This window comes from Onychomys torridus, chromosome 22, assembly GCF_903995425.1.
Source record: "Onychomys torridus chromosome 22, mOncTor1.1, whole genome shotgun sequence".
NCBI classification, from domain to species: domain Eukaryota; kingdom Metazoa; phylum Chordata; class Mammalia; order Rodentia; family Cricetidae; genus Onychomys; species Onychomys torridus.
The window spans coordinates 405,418-421,940 of record NC_050464.1 but is presented as its reverse complement, the minus strand read 5'-3'; the positions used below and the strand labels follow the sequence as shown (position 1 = coordinate 421,940).

At 43.6% G+C, this 16,523-nt stretch overlaps 1 protein-coding gene across 5 annotated transcripts in view; it reads right to left on the bottom strand.

Moving 5' to 3' along the window:
• Positions 1 to 16,523, bottom strand: part of Stard13 (StAR related lipid transfer domain containing 13) — a 264,924-nt gene that overhangs the window by 84,774 nt on the left and 163,627 nt on the right. The window contains exon 1 of one of the 5 annotated variants that reach the window (XM_036171925.1): positions 16,068 to 16,110. The exons of the other annotated variants lie outside the window; for them this stretch is intronic. The gene's annotated coding sequence lies outside the window, so the exon portion shown is untranslated. Of the gene's footprint in view, positions 1 to 16,067; positions 16,111 to 16,523 lie in introns of those variants that run through there. 5 annotated transcript variants of the gene reach the window in all.

Below are 16,523 nucleotides of genomic sequence, written 5' to 3'. Positions count from 1 at the left end.
GCTAAGGCTACATAGTGAGACTGTATCTCAAATAGATAGATAGATAGATAGATAGATAGATAGATAGATAGATAGGTGCTTATTCTAGCTATTTCTCAGAACAAAAAGAAAATAAGTAAATGAAAAAGAAATAAAAAATAAGTATATACTCAGTGTAGGTTTCTTAAGTCAGAATCTATGACGTCTTTCTCAAGCTGATCTTCTGGGATTCAGGGTTCTGCTTAGCATCCCCTTGTTCGGCCCATGCTTGGTGCCCTGGGTTTTGGCAAGTGATGAGTAGGGAGTAGGGGCACCTGGATGAAATATGACACCTGGCAGCTTTCAGCTTCGACCCACTCTAAATCCTTAAATGCTGTTGGAAAAATGACAGCTTGCCATCTGACCTTAGACTTCTTGTTATTTTAGAATTTGGCTTCCCAGTGCTCCCTCGGGAGAAAACAATCTTCCCACTGTGTAAGGAACACTGTGACAATGGAGAGCGAAGGAATTCCTATGTGTCTAAAGTTCCATCCTGGGTAGGGAGCACCATGATGGTGGTGGTGGTGATGATGATGATGATGATGATTTTTATAGCCTGAATGTGGTTTGCATACAATGTACTGGAAAGAGTTCCTGAAGCCAGGGTGACAGCAGCACCCCAAATGTTTTTAAGTTTGCAGCTTTTGGCACTGCAGCTATGGTGGACCAATGGACTCGGGACTGGGACAGTCCACCCAGCCTCTATGTGCTCACTAGACATGACACAACCATGAAAAAAGAAGTATTTGATAAAAGAAAAAACAAAAGCAAACCCCTCAGGTCCATCCCAATTCATTGTGCTACTCAAATTTCAATTAAAAAAAAAAAAAGGCTTTGGAGCCGGGCGGTGGCGGCGCACACCTTTAATCTCAGCACTCGGGAGGCAGAGCCAGGCGAATCTCTGTAAGTTCGAGGCCAGCCTGGGCTACAGAGTGAGTTCCAGGAAAGGCACAAAGCTACACAGGGAAACCCTGTCTCGGAAAAAAAAAAAAGGCTTTGGAATTCGATAAACAATTTACAAAGTATAATTATATTTGATAAGTTACATCATAAACAGCTCCTGAAGTGAAATTGAACCAAAAAATTATATTTCTAAGTGTACTTTTCTTGGGAAAGTTCTGATGATTCAGCCTCAAAAGGTTGCTAGACCATAAGCAAACTGATTCTAAAATGATTTAAATTTACTTTTTAAAGATGCTTTCATTGGTCCTACTCTATCTCTTGTTACCAAAACATTTATAAAGCTTTCAGGGTTTTTGTCATTGTTGTTTTTGTTGTTATAAGGTCAGATAACGAAGGGAAAGGAGAGCTTGCAGAGTGCGGGGGGGGGGGGGGGGGGGGGCTTTTCTAGGGCACGCTATTCTCTCACAGGTGGCTTGAGAGGGGCATAATGAAGCCACCCTGCAGAGGGGCTTGCTAGCTGGGTGACTTTGGCAGCAAAACGTGACCCTTCCCAGCCTTGAACCTTCTTCCCAGGAAGAGGAAGCCTCTCAGACCGTCTTTCAGATGCACTGAGACTCTTGTAATTTGCACGATGATACACAATACCGACATAGAGAAGCTCCCACCACTGGGACGGTGGCACATGACCCCAGAGAACATGAGCCTGGACTTGGGTCCTGGCTGTGTGAGGGTAGACAACGGTTACATGCAATGCTAACTCTATCAAGTAAATCCCTGTGAATGTCAGGGAATACCACGGAATGTTGAGGTTTATCTGACTCTTGCATTGCTTGGAAACTTTTGGTGATGAGCCTTGATCCCTGTGGTTGACAATGACTTCACAGTGTGGTCTCTGACCTAGCAGGCTAAGCTTCTCCACAAAGCCACAGGCTCAGCTGCTGACTCTTGGTCCCTCCCACCAGGCCCAGTGTGTTCTCTCTCAACTTTGGGATCACATGTGACATTTCTAATCTCTCCCCATTTTGTGATCCAATTCTAATAAAAGTGAGCGTGAAGGCGGGTTGCCAAATGTGGAGCCTGAGTAAAGCCATACTGTTAAGTCATTCTGTTACTCTGAGGCAGATCTAAGGCAGCATGTCTGGGTGAGTACATGGCCTCCGACTGCACCAGCTTCCAAAGCAGCTGTGCAGTCTGGCCTGGTGCTTGCTTGCGGCTGTGGCTCACAGGCAGGCAGGAGACACAGTGTCTGTTTATTAGCCGGTCTGAGGCATACAGCACATGGTTAAACGTGGCAGCAACTCACCCACCATTGTCACTGAAAAGGAGAAAATTTCCACAGCATGCAAAAGCTTTAGGTACTTTGTGGTTTGACTGGAGATCAACGCTTGCAGTAATTGTAGTATTTACTAAACAGGGAATAAGCTATTTGGGAGCTGAAGGTGGATCCTGGTAACACAGTGTTCCATAATCTTGAATTTTTCCCCAAAGGCATATTCTGGAATGTCCTCTTTAGCATAAATCATATGAGAAAGGTTTATAAAGCTCACATACAAAAGTTTATCAAAGCGCTATTTTTATTAAAACAAAACTTTCTTGCTATAGACTGTTCAAATATTCTGCTAAAGACAATCTGCATGGCTACTGTTGACGCACCAGGTGAGGCACGGTGCCTGATGCTTTATGCAGAATGGCTCATTTAACCATCCCCACCATGAGGAGGAAGAGGCTGAGGCCCAGGGAGGTTAAATGAGGTGACCCAGGTCTTGCATTAGGGATGTTGAGACAAGCATTTCTGTTTCCAGCCTTTGCCTATAACTGTGAACTCTTCCAAATTTTCCGAAGAAGCTAGACTATAAATAGATTGAAAACACACCAAAAGTTGTTGATATAATTTCTCTCTGTGTGTATGTGTATGGGGTGGAGAAATGCCACCTATAAAGACAGGCTTATCAAATTCTCCTAAAAATAGAACTTGCTCTTGACAAAAATGAGGAGGAAAAGTGGAATCACTAAAGCAACATTTTCCAAAGGTCTTGGTAGCTTTCCACAAGGTTATGCAGGAGAACACTGGGTTTCCTGTTGGAGTGAAATCCTTAAGAGTTTTTATGGAGGTGAGGGCAGGGAACATTTGAAAACCATCAAACCGGAGTGTGTGATTGGCCACCCAGCTACAGCGCCTCGTGTGGCCTCTTGACCTGATGACACCCTGAGGTTAACTTGACCAACACTGCCTCAGAGGTGAGCGATCGAAGACTCAGATACATAGGAAAGTGTGTGCACAACCAACAATGGTCTTGGGATTCAAACCCAAATCATCCTGAGCCTCCAAGTCTTCCATCTCCCACACAGCCTCTTGTAGGTGTTGGCTGGTACACAGTTTTTTCAGCAAGAGAACAAAACAGAGCTCTTGTGACTTGGGGACAGGGAAGAGAAAGTACAAGGACCAGTAAAAAAGACAGGAGGTCAATCCAGTCACCTACACTATTAATTAAGCTTTGTTATCTGCCAGCTAAGTCCTGCATGGCTCCATGGTGATTATCAAGGCAGTCAGGACTTCAAATGGTACTGATAACAGAATGTAATCGGATTATGCATTTCCCCCTCTTGGTAGCTTAAGCAAAAACGTTCTTTTAAAGCCAAGGTTTCTGTGTTGTTTTTCTATTAGTTACTAGTTCATAGTGATCCCAGAGACCTCAAGGATTGTTAGAGCTGATTTTCACATACCCATGGAAAGAGAAAGAACTAGTTTCTCACTGAGTAGGAATGAGAACTCAGAGACACACGTGTAGCTTCTTCTGGTTTTCAGTGTGAACTTAACAACCTGTGGCCTTCACCCAGCAGAAAAGCCACAGCAATGGAGCACTGGACACAGCCTGTGTCTAATCAAAACATCTTTAATTTATGGTGTCTGGACCACTGACATTTCCCTTTTAAAACCAGATATTTACTTAAGTACTTAGAGCAATTTTGTAAATAAACCTGAATTTAAATTTGGAGAAATGGTTAATATTTTATTTTGGAAATGTTCTGCTTTTAAATTCACTTTATTAAAGTGAATCTTTTTTATTTTCATTTGTTAGGTTTATTCATGTATTTCATATATATATATGTTTTGTCTACACGTGATATGTGCAGTGCATCATGCAGTGTCTGAGAAGGACACATGAAGGTACCGGATCCCCTGGACTGGAGTTGTAGATGGCTGTGAGCTGCCTTGTGGTTGCCAGGAACTGAACCCAGATCCTCTGCAAGAGCAGACAGTGCTCTAACCATCTCTATTCCCTATGTGTAGCTTTGACTTTCCAATAATATTCTGAGTTTTAAAATATCTCTTATCGCGTCCCTTGTAAATGTAGACCCGCCTACGCTAGGTTAATTGGCATTTAGGTTTGAAAGTAGATTTGTGTTTAGACATCCTATTTTAGGATATTTAGCATGAAGCGAAAAGTTTGCTTTCATAGGGACTAGGTATTAAAGAACCACGTTTGTTAAGGGCAAACTCTGCAATGCTCTGGCGCTCTGTTATCATCAGAGAAAATATCGGAGAACCTCAAAACAGTGAAGAATTAAAAGGAAAAGACACTTGGTTCTCAGCCCCCAGATATGTTTCTCACTTTGGAGAAAGTGAAAACGGGTTATTTTTTTAACTTAAAAAAATGAATGATAAACGGCTTTTTAGAAAGGAGATTATGTATGCTATTAGTCATTCTGAAAAATGACCATGGTTTCAGAAGCTTTGATTGGCATTTTCTCTGTTGGGACTCTCCCCCTTGTATAAACACATACACATACCCATGCTTCATATGAGCTGCAGTCTCACAGGGACTTCAAGGAAAAACTTAAACAAAACAAAAAGCCCTCATATTTTCCCATGCTGGTTTTTTTTTTTTTTTTTAACTTCTTCTGTCAGAACTTTTATGAGACTGGAGGAAACTCTTCTATTTACTTTCCTTTGTTCTTCCCGTCTTACTGGAAGCGAGTGTTATCTAGATGTAATCATCCTCAATGAGAATAAATTTGGACTAAGGAGATGACTCAATCAATGACTTCAGAATTAAAATGTTTAATTCTGCTGCCACTTTGGATATGCCATAAAGAGTCAACATTTTCACCTATTCAAATGCGACGTATATTTCCCCTTCGAAGGGAAGAATGCCATTTTTATCAACCTTTTCTTTCACCTTCAGACTTACCCAGCCCTCTGCAACTCAGCTTTTGAAATTTTTCCACGGCAGTCGAAACACTTGTGAGGGCTAAGGATGCAGCACCGTGGTCGCCCTCCTGCCTAGCAAGCATGAGGTGCTGTGTTCAATTCCCAACATCACTGAAACAAAACAACACCCTCTGCCCCAAACAACAGTTAAAAAAAAGAAAAAGAAAAAAAGCCCGGCAGCCTCCCCACTCCCACACACAGTATGAATCTCTCTAGCCTTCTTTCTCAGGTTCTTAACATGGTTTTTCCCTCTAAATCACTGCTTGTGTTCTTCTATTTCTTAGTGAGCATGCCTGGTGTTCCAGCCACCTGGAGCTGACCAATATTTTCCTATGTGAAGGATCCCATAGCAACCAGCTTTGTGTCAGGGACACAATGCAGCTGTCTTAGAGCTGCCAGCCGTCAGCACCCACAGAAGGTCCCTAACAGTGTTTGAGAAGGCGAAAGTCATCATCTCTCAGGGCACAGTGTGTGTGTGTGTGTGTGTGTGTGTGTGTGTGTGTGTGTGTGTGTGAGAGAGAGAGAGAGAGAGAGAGAGAGAGAGAGAGAGAGAGAGACTCAATGAGTGCCGTGCGTGCATGTGAAGGTCAGAGGACAATCTCAGGTGTTGATCCTTGTTCTTCACAGGCCAGCTGGCCGGTGAGCTTCTGGGAATTCTCCTGTCCCCACCTCCTATGTCACCATCGGAGCACCGGGATGACAGTCACATGTGACCATGTCCAGCTTTCACACAGGTCCTGGGGATTCACACTCAGGTCCTCACACCTGGGTGGCAGGTACTGCGTGGACTGAGCCTCTCCTCAGCCCTAGAGCCCAGCTCTTCAGTCACAGGGGGTAGAAACTATCGAGGAGGGGAACCGAGACAGGCAAGTTACAAAGATCTGTGTAAACTATCAGTTTCCCACAAGCGCTGCCATCTTGCAAAGTTAGTAAGGCTCACACAGCCTCAGTTTCTCATTTGTGAAATGTGGCCGTGAGAACGTTGTGGGTGAAGTATACTGTGGTTGGCAGATGAGAAGCACATGGTGTATCTGCTATTATTAAGAAACACATAATACAGATACAGACTGGGACAACAAAGGTCTAAAAATGAGGGTGCAGAGGAATGCATTGGACATGCTTGTACTTTTATTTTGTACATTTTTTTTAAAACATCTTTTTTGCAAAACCAAATTAATTTGCCAGCATTTAATATGGGGATGCCATGCTAAGCCCTGTTGGTGGTTTCTGAAGGCAGGTGGGAATGGTATGGGGTGGAGGGCTGCTGTGTGGAACAGTAATCTCCCCTGTATCATCATATCATAGGAAAACCTACATGGACCCAGTGGAGAGCATCATGGACAACGCTACACGCTCTTCATTAAACAAACCCCGCCGAAAAATCGATAATTGACTTAAGAGTCTTGCAGAGTTGTTTTGAAGGAAAGAATATTAATTATCAGGAATGAATAGCCAACCAGGATGACATAAAGCCAGTTCACAGTCACCTCTCCAAAGGAAGAATAATGAGAACAGATCAGGATGAGGCGAAAGTCGGGTTGAGCTCATTTCAAATAGTTTGGGAAGACAATGTGAAGTGTGGTTTTATATCCTTTGGCCTCTGTGTCTTGAGCTATTAGTGACAGTGAACATGAACGTATATTAATGTGCAAAGATAAGGATGTTAGAAATGCTATTCAAGGGGCTGGAGAGATGGCTCAGTGGTTAAGAGCACTGGCTGTTCTTCCAGAGGTCCTGAGTTCAATTCCCAGCACCCACATGGTGGCTCACAACCATCTACAATGAGAGATCTGGTGCCCTCTTCTGGCCTGCAGGCTGAATACTCACTGTATACATAATAAATAAATAAATCTTAAAAAAAAAAAAAAGAAAGAAATGCTATTCAAGATTCTGTTGCTGACAGGAGGGTGAAGAAGTCCTCAAACTCTCATGGTTGGCTACACTCTAAGGCTCTTGATGGATGCTCATACAAAGCTCTGTGATACCATGAAGGTTGCTGCAGTAACTGAGATGACTATTAAGAGTTGGGTAGCAAACACCACGAGGATACCACAGACAGAGAAGTGATTCACGTACCAAATGGAATGGAGCACAGAGATGACATGTGTCAGTGTGAGATTCCATTACAGCCCTTTGGTTGGCAACCAACTTAGAACTTACAAACTGTCATTTCCAGATCTTCCCATTTGATAATTCCTGACTGTGACAAACATAGGTAACAGAAGTCATTGGTAACAAGATGTGGGATAAGGGGAACTACTGTATACTTACAGTAGTGAGGTCCCCTGTACTAAGAACCATGTGTATACAGGCACACATATCATGAGCTTATCTCCCATGGCATGCTTCCAACACTTTATGCAATGTAATGCACTTTGTATTTCTACTGAGAGGTCATCAGATGAAGATGTTGGTTACCCAAGCCCTGCTAAACCTACCTAGTGCGGAGAGGTTAGTATCTTTAGTACCCTAGAGCCTATTCACAGCACACATACCCCGTACGAGGTACCCTCATAGCTCAGTATTACAGACAGATTTAGGTATCACCTATCATTGAAGAATACGGCTGTTTGCTTCTAACCAAGACAGCTCAATTGAAGAAGGCTTGTAGAAACAAACAACAAAACTCCCAAGACTAGCCCTCTTGACAATCAGCCCACTAAAGCTTGCCTGAGGTGAGCCTGCTATCAGAGTTAAGTTTGTATGCTCCCTCATTCTCTCCACTCTAAGAAGCAAACTTGACACACCTTTACACATTTGCAAATATCCGCTCCTCTCCCATTAGTGAGTTCATGATGTCTCAGTAAGTGCACCGCTCACTCAGTGATGCCACATACAGTCAGTGTCAATGTGTGCTTGTTGAGTGGAGGAAAAAAGCTGTCCTTGAGTCAAAATACACTACCCATGGAGTCGCACATCACAGCGCCAAAAGCAACATTCTCTACTCGGTTTTGATGCTGTTTTCCCCACTGGCCCATGAGCTCCATGAGGGAAGGGAACTTCATTTGACTAGTTGAATTATTTCTTGTGTTACAATAGCTTACAATTGGCCTTGGCACATATATTAATAGTTGTTGCATGGGTGGACAGATTGCAATGGGCCTATTCACAGTATTCTACACATACTTTGTGAAATAATGTCAGAACTTACAATAATTGAGTCTGTCTCTCCTTCAAGTCCCATTTCCTATGCAGTAACATTTGTAGTAGCATGCTAGGGGCCACCCACTTATTTCTCTAAAGAATTATTTATTTTTATCTTATGTATATGAGTGTTTTGCCTTCACCTATGCACACTATCCAAGGAGGCCAGAAGAAGGCGTCGGACCCCTGTAACTGGAGTTACAGGTGATAGTGAGCCATATGGGTGCTGGGAACTGAACTGTGGTCCGCTGGAAGAAGAGCCAATGCTTGTAACTTCTGGGCCATCTCAGTATCTCAGATGTTCTCAACCTGTGGGTCATGACCCCTTGGGGGGACTGAATGATCCTTTCACAAGGGTTGCATATCAGGAAACCTGCACATCAGACGTTTACATTACGATTTATAACAGTAGCAAAATTACAGTTGCGAAGTGGTAACAAAATAATTTTATGGTCAGGGGTCACCACAGCATGAGGAACTGTATTAAAGGGTTGTATTAGGAAGGTTGAGAACCACTACCCCAGCCCCATCCCATTCACTAATTCATTTTTTAATACATCAAACATTTTAAAGTTTTTCAAAGCAGATCTTTGTTTGGTAGCATCTCTAGTCTCCTTTTCCTGATACTAAAATGGATTTATACTTCTTGGCCAAGAGTCACACCATACACCAACCTTTCCAGTTCTTCCAATTAGATGTGAATATGTGCATTGCCTCCAGCCTTGGAGTCACACTGAAGTCACTCTTTCCTGAGTCATGACCCTCTCTGGCCCCTGGATGGGGAGGGATGCTCTAGGCTTGTTTCCCTTTCCACAGTTCCTTGTACACAGCAGGTGCTCAATAAACACGCATTGAAAGGAGATACACACTATTACTGTGTATATTCTGCAGTGGGACAGAGGACTTGGCGTAAGAGTCACAGTTGGATCAAATAAAGTAATGTGGAGGGCACTGAAAAGAAAAACACCCTCTTGGCTTAAACAAACCTCGGAAGCAGGACATGTCAAGAGTCAAGCCTAAAGACACAGATCTCTTCTTGTTCTTTGCTCTAAAGCCTGGCACAGAAGGGTGGTCCACTGTGAGGTCTCATCATCAGCTAAAATAAATAAATAAACAAACAAACAAATCAACTGTTTTCATTTAGACTGAGCTCTGACTATTGTATTGCTGATTAACTTTTTGTGGTCTTATTCAAGTACTTGCAAAGCCTCAAGATCACGAGCCAGGGAGCTTGTAGAAAGAGCATGGGGCTCTTTGGTGGAGTCATTTATGGTTAATTTAAGAAACTGCCTCTCATCGGCTTGCTGGGGTTGTCTAGGTGTATCCTGTACTGGTGCAGTCACGACTGGGCCCAGCGCCAGACAGTGCAGACAGTCTAGGATGCAGGATAACAAGCATGTGTCGATGAACAATGGTTCACAAGCGATTCCCCTAAGCCATTGTTTTCTGGTGGAGATAGAGTCATTAGCCCCAAGAAGACTTGTGGCACTGGGTTTGCAGAGGCCATAAAGGGACTTTGCATTCTAGAGATCTCAAGAAAGAAGTTCTGGTGGTGCTTCTTGCCCTTTGCTGTTGGGTGTGAGATGAACAGGTGTCCTGAGAAGGCATTTGCACCCCCTCCCCCTGCACCCCTTTCCTCCTCTGGTTGTAGAAGCTTACTGCTTAGCATCCTGAAGTCTTCCTCAGTTCAGGGATTCTGAGTCCCTCAGCCTGCAGCTGGCTTCTAGTTCCCCAAACAGGCTCTGCTCAGCTCCAGGTCAGATCTGTGGCCAGCCTCTGCCCTGAGCTGCCTGTCACATGTGTGTGAAGGCCTTGGAGTAAGTGAGCTAGAACGTGATACAATGAAGGTGTCTCTTCAGACTTCTGATGCCTTGCTGAGGACAAACGGGGTTCCTTCATGAAAAAGATTTCCCGTTTTCAATCGGGTTACTCTCTCACGACTCACTCTGCCCTGCTCCCGACACCCTCCAACTGTTGGCATTGCACGTTCGCCTACCTCTAGTCCATATGGGAATTTATTTTTGTATTTATTACCATGATTATATTCATTTCTTAAGTTGGTGTTCTCTCATTATTTAAACAGAAAACAGAGGAATTACATCAATTACTCTGCAATGCACAGAACATGTATCTAATCAGAAGCATCTAGAAACATCATTAAAGACGGCCCATAATTTTCAGAACCTTTAGGACTAGAGAGACGTATATTGAGGAAAAGCTCTGCCAGCTGTCAGTTCTTCAATCTGGTGTCATGGCTGAGAACATGGGGTGTGGGGGTGGCAGTATGAAGAGTGGGGTGCATTCTAAGTATCACCTGAGAACTGACAGCGGATCCTCACTTGCTAAGCACAAGGCAAGATGATAGATAGTGTATATGCTCTGTGTTCAGCAACTGCACAGTCCTGATTTGGTGGGAGGTTATTTCCAGTTCCTCTGTGATTCATCCTGATTCAACATGCAGAGGCATTATGGTAAAATGGATTTACCTCTTCTGGCTATTCTGTGTTTTTTTTTTTTTTTTAAAGATTAAGTGTGAGATTATAGAAAGCCTCCATAATTTACATAGTTTCTTCCTTGTCGTTTAGCAAGTATATTCAAGTTTTCCTGCTTAACCTCATTTGAGAGAGGCCTTGAAGCAGTTAGACTTTCCATCTCTTGGCTGGAGAGATGGCTCAGTGGTTAAGGGCCTGCACTACAACTGTAGAGGGCCAGAGTTCACTTCCCAGCACCCTCCCCCAGCCTCACACCTGAAAGCCCAGCTCCAGGGGATCCTACACTCTCTTCCAGCTACCACAGACATGCACTCATGTGGCATACAGATATATGTGCACAGGGGTGTACATACATAAATTAGTACAACATGAAAAGAAATCTAAGTGTGATTAGTAGGACTGAGGTATGATCAGTAGGTTAACATTTTATCTAGTAGTGACTGCTCTGAGATCTTTCTGTTAGAATATCAGGTTTCCAGTCTTAAAGGTCTATATGGTATTATAACGGTCAAATAGTTCCAGACATGTGGTTACCTGATTGTGGTATTTGCAATGGCAAAATACCACAAAAAAACCAGTAGGGGACACTTTCTGTTTATTTATCTAACAGACATAACTTGACCATTAACATTGTAGTTAGGAGAAACTACAGTGAGTGCCAGATAACCAAGTAACTGATGATGATTTACCAATAAAGAATTCCAAGTAATGGATAATGCGTAAAGAAAGAAAGAGCAAGATGAAGACTTAATTCAAAGTGCATACTAAAGGGGTCATGAATGAAGAAGGCTGTGATCCTGTGAAGGAACTGTGTTGGAAGAGGGTTTCAAAGAGTATTGATATTTAAAGCAGCTTTGGAACTTGAGGACAGTTTCTCCATGGTTGGTTGCCCCAAAGGTATAAGCACCACTATTGCTGAATCGGTACAATCTCTAACTGTATCCTAAACACTTCTCCTTACATTCACAGTAAGTGGAGCTTCCAGCCCTCATCAAAGAAGCTTCTTTTGGCAGCAGATGGAAACCATTACAGAAATCCACAACTGGTGAAACATGCAAAGAAGAAATGACCGTGGGGGTGGCCAGCCCATGGTGGATACTTCTACAACACAACCCCTACAACTAAAGACTCAGAAGACAGTTCAGAAGAGTAAGGAGAAAGATTGTAGGAGCCTTCCAGAGAACCAGGAAGTCTGCTGTGAGACTGTACCCACAAAATGTGGTCATCTAAACAAGATCTGAATGGGGACAACACCAGCTGACATGCCAACAAGGATGGGGAGAATCTCACAATTTTCTAAATGTGAGAAATTTACCTCTACATGAAGAGCTACAGGCAATGAATGGATCTTGAGAAAGGAGAATCAGTCTTCTGAGGGGCAAACCCCCTGATAGGTCATTTAATCCCAAATCATCAGCCTTAAATACAAACATGAGTAACACCAAACGGAATTATCAGGCTGTATTTATATGTACGTGTGTGTGTGTACACACATATACATATGTGCGCATCTGCAACAATAATTAAATAAGAACGGGTCATGAATTTGAGAGGGAGTAAGGAAGATATGAGAGGATTTGAAGAAGGAGAGGAGATGATGTAAATACAGTATACATGTATGAAACTCTCAAAATAAAATTAAAAGGACTTTTAAATCTAAAGGTATTAGTGACTAAAAAGGTAAAGGAGATGGAATGTGTAAAAGGGCAAAGAATCAGTAAAGCAGGAAGGACAAAGGGAACGTACACAGCAAAATAGTGTGGTAGATGACAGTGGAGAAACACCAGAGACTAGGCCCAGAATATCAGAGTACTTACGCTAGAGCTAACACAAGACCACTGACTTAAATACAAAAGTGAAGCAAAAACTACAGTGTGAAAGAAGGAAGTGTAGAAGTTGATTTTTCTAAATCATGGGAGAGCAGGGGCTGGAGAGATGGCTCAGCAGTTATGAGCACTGACTGCTCTTCCAGAGGACCTGGGTTCGGTTCCCGGCACCCACACGGTAGCTCACAGCTGTTTCTAACTCCAGTTCCGGGGGAATACGATGCTCTCTTCTGGACTCCACAGGTTCCTGCATGCATGTGGCACACATAAACTCACACAAATACACATATATACACATAAAAGTAAAATAAAATAGAACCCTCTAAAACCTAACATTCTTTTTGAAACCCAGAACTGGAACCTGAATGGCATGGAGGTCTGCAATGGGGCCAGTTGCTGGATGGGAGGACATGCAGGAGAAAGCTGCTTGTTCTAGGAGAGGATCCAGAACACTGAAAGAAAGCTATTGTAGCTACTTGCTTAAAAGACAGTGCTACGATGCAGTTGCGTGTAGCTACTGCAAGATATCGCTGAGGAGATTGGATGTGAAGAGAAGCCTTTGAGCAATGGGCAGGATTTATTAAAACAAAGGGGTGGAAAGGAATATTACAGAGAGAAAGAGGTTTAACGTTTCCAGGCATATACTGTCTTTGATCTTCAAGACAACCCCAGGCACACAATCTTATTCCCACAGTACAGAAGCAGAACTATGGGCCCATAGGACCCAGCAATGGCCTAAGGTCTTGCAGTGAGTGGGTGGTTCACAGGGCCATCAGGTCTCCTGATTTATGGGTATCCGAGTGGTGTAGGCAGTGGGCACAAGGAGGCCTGACTTTTGGTTGCCTTAGCATGAGTGAGCTGCCATCCTGTTTATCAGTTGAATGAAAATGCTTTAAAACAGAGCACACTAAGGCCCGCTACCTCCAATGCTTTGTATTTTATACACAGCCACTTTTATTGAAACATTTAAAAAAGATAATACATATATTTACCTGAAGATAAACATTATATATATATATATATATTTGGGTCTGTAAAATGGACAAAGAACATTAGTCAACTTAGTTGGCACTGTTATCTAGTTTCTCTATATTAGAAAGTTTAAAAATATGTTGCACCAATATGAACCCAATTTCTAAAACTTCAAAGCTAATTGAAGAGATGACTGGTTTTTCACAATGCTGGAAAGTGTGATGAGTAAATGAAAGAAAAGTCCACATAGAGGGGAAAAAATTAGGCGGCTCCCTGCAAGAGCAGGCAACGATAAACAAAAGCAATACCACATGTGATTATTGAATTTGATTTTCGAGTGATTCAGTGTTTCAGCACCATGAGAAGTGAAGGCAATTTAGTAGTGTGAGGCATGCGAGGATCCCCTGCTGACATCTGAAGCTCCTCGGGGAGGGATGGTATAACCACTCACTCTGTTTGCAAGCCGTGAAACACAATTATTATTGCGTTAATGGTCTTTTGTGCAACACGGTGCTTATGATAAAGACCCAACGCTTCTGAATGGTCTTCGCAACAAATTTTAAATGTCCCTATCAAATCTGACATGGAGACAGAATCAGCCATGTGTTCCTCCAGGTGACACGCATGTCAGCACATGGGGATTTAGCTCAGGCAAAAGATAGTGAGACCCAACATTCAGTTTCTAGTTTTCCCATCAAGAACAGACATTCCTGTGGCGTTCATGACTAAGTGTGTGGGAAGGGTCCTGCTGAAACCAAGTGGCTCAGAAAGGGCCCAGGGCCCCTTCTCTATCGGAGGAACGCTGGCCTTTGACGGATACTGGGGGAGGGAGGACCACTCTCCTTGGAGACAGACCCCTCTTGGGTTGCCTGTGCCCCCGGCGATGTTCACAGACCCACATGCACATGGGCAGCACTAACTGGACATAGGGTCATTAACAATAAAAACAAAAAATGAAAAGAGGACATGAAGCTGGGTGGGGTGTGGGAGGGGGAGGGGGCCTTGGAAGCTGGGCAGGGGATAGCTCAATCAACAACATACATTGAAACCTTCAAAGAATTAGAAAATTATTAAAAGGAAAGGAAACATTGGCTGGTATGAACGGTGCCCTCATACAGACACAGATATAGAGATCAACAACAGAATGTTCCAGTGCTTCCCAATGAACATTATACGTCCGTCTCTAACCTCCATCTTATGTCTGGCTTCCCTGGAGCCTTGCCTACTGACTGACATTTTCTTCCTTTGATTTTTTTCTTTTTTGGGGGGATCTACAGGATACAATGAGGGCAAACCTTTAGTTTCTAGTTTCTCCAACAAGAACAGACATTCCTGTGGCGTTCATTAACAAGTGTGTGGGAAGGGTCCTGTTGAAACCAAGTAGCTTCAGCAGAGGCACCACCTCATTCAAGGTGCTCAGGACTCCAATAGGAGCGGGGCGTCCAGGAATCAGAAAGAGACCACCACAGCCCCCTCCCACGTAGCTGTCCCCACCATCCGTCACTGCACCGTTCCCACCTCCATCCCCCACAGAAATGAAATTAGCCAGTGAGGATTTTTGTACAATGCATAAAACAGTTGTCTTCTAGGAGCTGGCAGAAGATAAATGATTCCGGACGCTGGACTGTGGCCATCCCCACACATGCTACAGAGCTCTGACGTCCATATTGGGCCATAACCCTGAGTGGTGTCTGCCTCTGCCAGTTTACACCGGTGCCTCCGCTCCTGGTTTGCACTAGAGAGCCAGGTCACACTCAAGTCCCCTTTCGCCCGTGTAGGTTAAAAGGGAATTGTCTTTTTTTTTCCTTCAGTAAAATGGCTCCAGCATTCCCCCTCAGCACTTTTTCTTTGCTATTGCCCAGGGAATCTGCTACTGAAGCCACTGTTTTGATCTCCCATTGGAATTAGACAAACCCACGCCTAATAAAACACACGGCATCTGACACTGAAACCATCAACCATCCAGAACCACACAGCAGGATTATTTCACGAGGCAGTTTGTGTTCTGCAAAAAAGACCCAGAAACAGCTGCTTTCAAAAAATAGGGTCCCATCAACTGGATGATTCGGAAGGCCTGTAGGAAGTTTAGACCAATACAGTATGTTCTGTCGGCCCCACGCATCTAGAAAGTGAGCCACTGTGACGCTAAATTGTATTTGGAAGATAAAACTCTTATTCACGGTTCCAAAAGGTAAAAACAGGCAAGAGAGGAGGAAAGAAGAGAGGGCATATGGGAAGGAGGAACACAGGCAGGAAGACAGAAGTCTATGTCTGTAATCTGAGAGCTGAAACATAAAGTAGATCATTTCGCAGCCTTCAGATGTCTTTAAAATGAGTAATGGGACCTCAGGCACTGCCTCAAGTTCTTGTCAAAAGAACGCTCTCCTCAGGTCACTTCTACCCGAGAAGCAAACTTCCTACACCCAGAACAAATCTTGCAGCTCAGATAGGAAGCGACCTATCTTCCCACCACTCTCTTGCTAAGGAACACAAACTTACTTCTTTGGAAAATGTCCTTAGGCTGCGCTGTGCCTCTGGAACAAAATCCCTCTCTTCTTCATTTCCTTTCCTGCTGTCTTGAGAACGGCTGCTCAGAAGCGGACAGATGGCTCCTCAGCCACTCACTGCTTCCTCTTCGTTATCTCTGCCAGCTAATATTTCCTCTGTGCTTAGCTGTTGTCTGTGAGACGGGCCCACATCACTCCAGCCTGATCAATGGAGTGCCTAGTTTGAGGTTGGTTTTGGCCCCTCCTTCCAGCTCTAAGAGGAAAAAAAATGAAAACTCACAGCTGGATTTTTTTTTTAAATCTGCTCTTTTAACACTGGCTCGGCAGCCCTGCACATACCAACGGGAAATGCTGCCAGTCTGTCCCAAGCCAAGAGTGCGTTCCTTATCCTAAGTCCCCTGCCATCGGCCAAGCATGCACCTCACCTGATTATTCAAGTTAGCCTAAA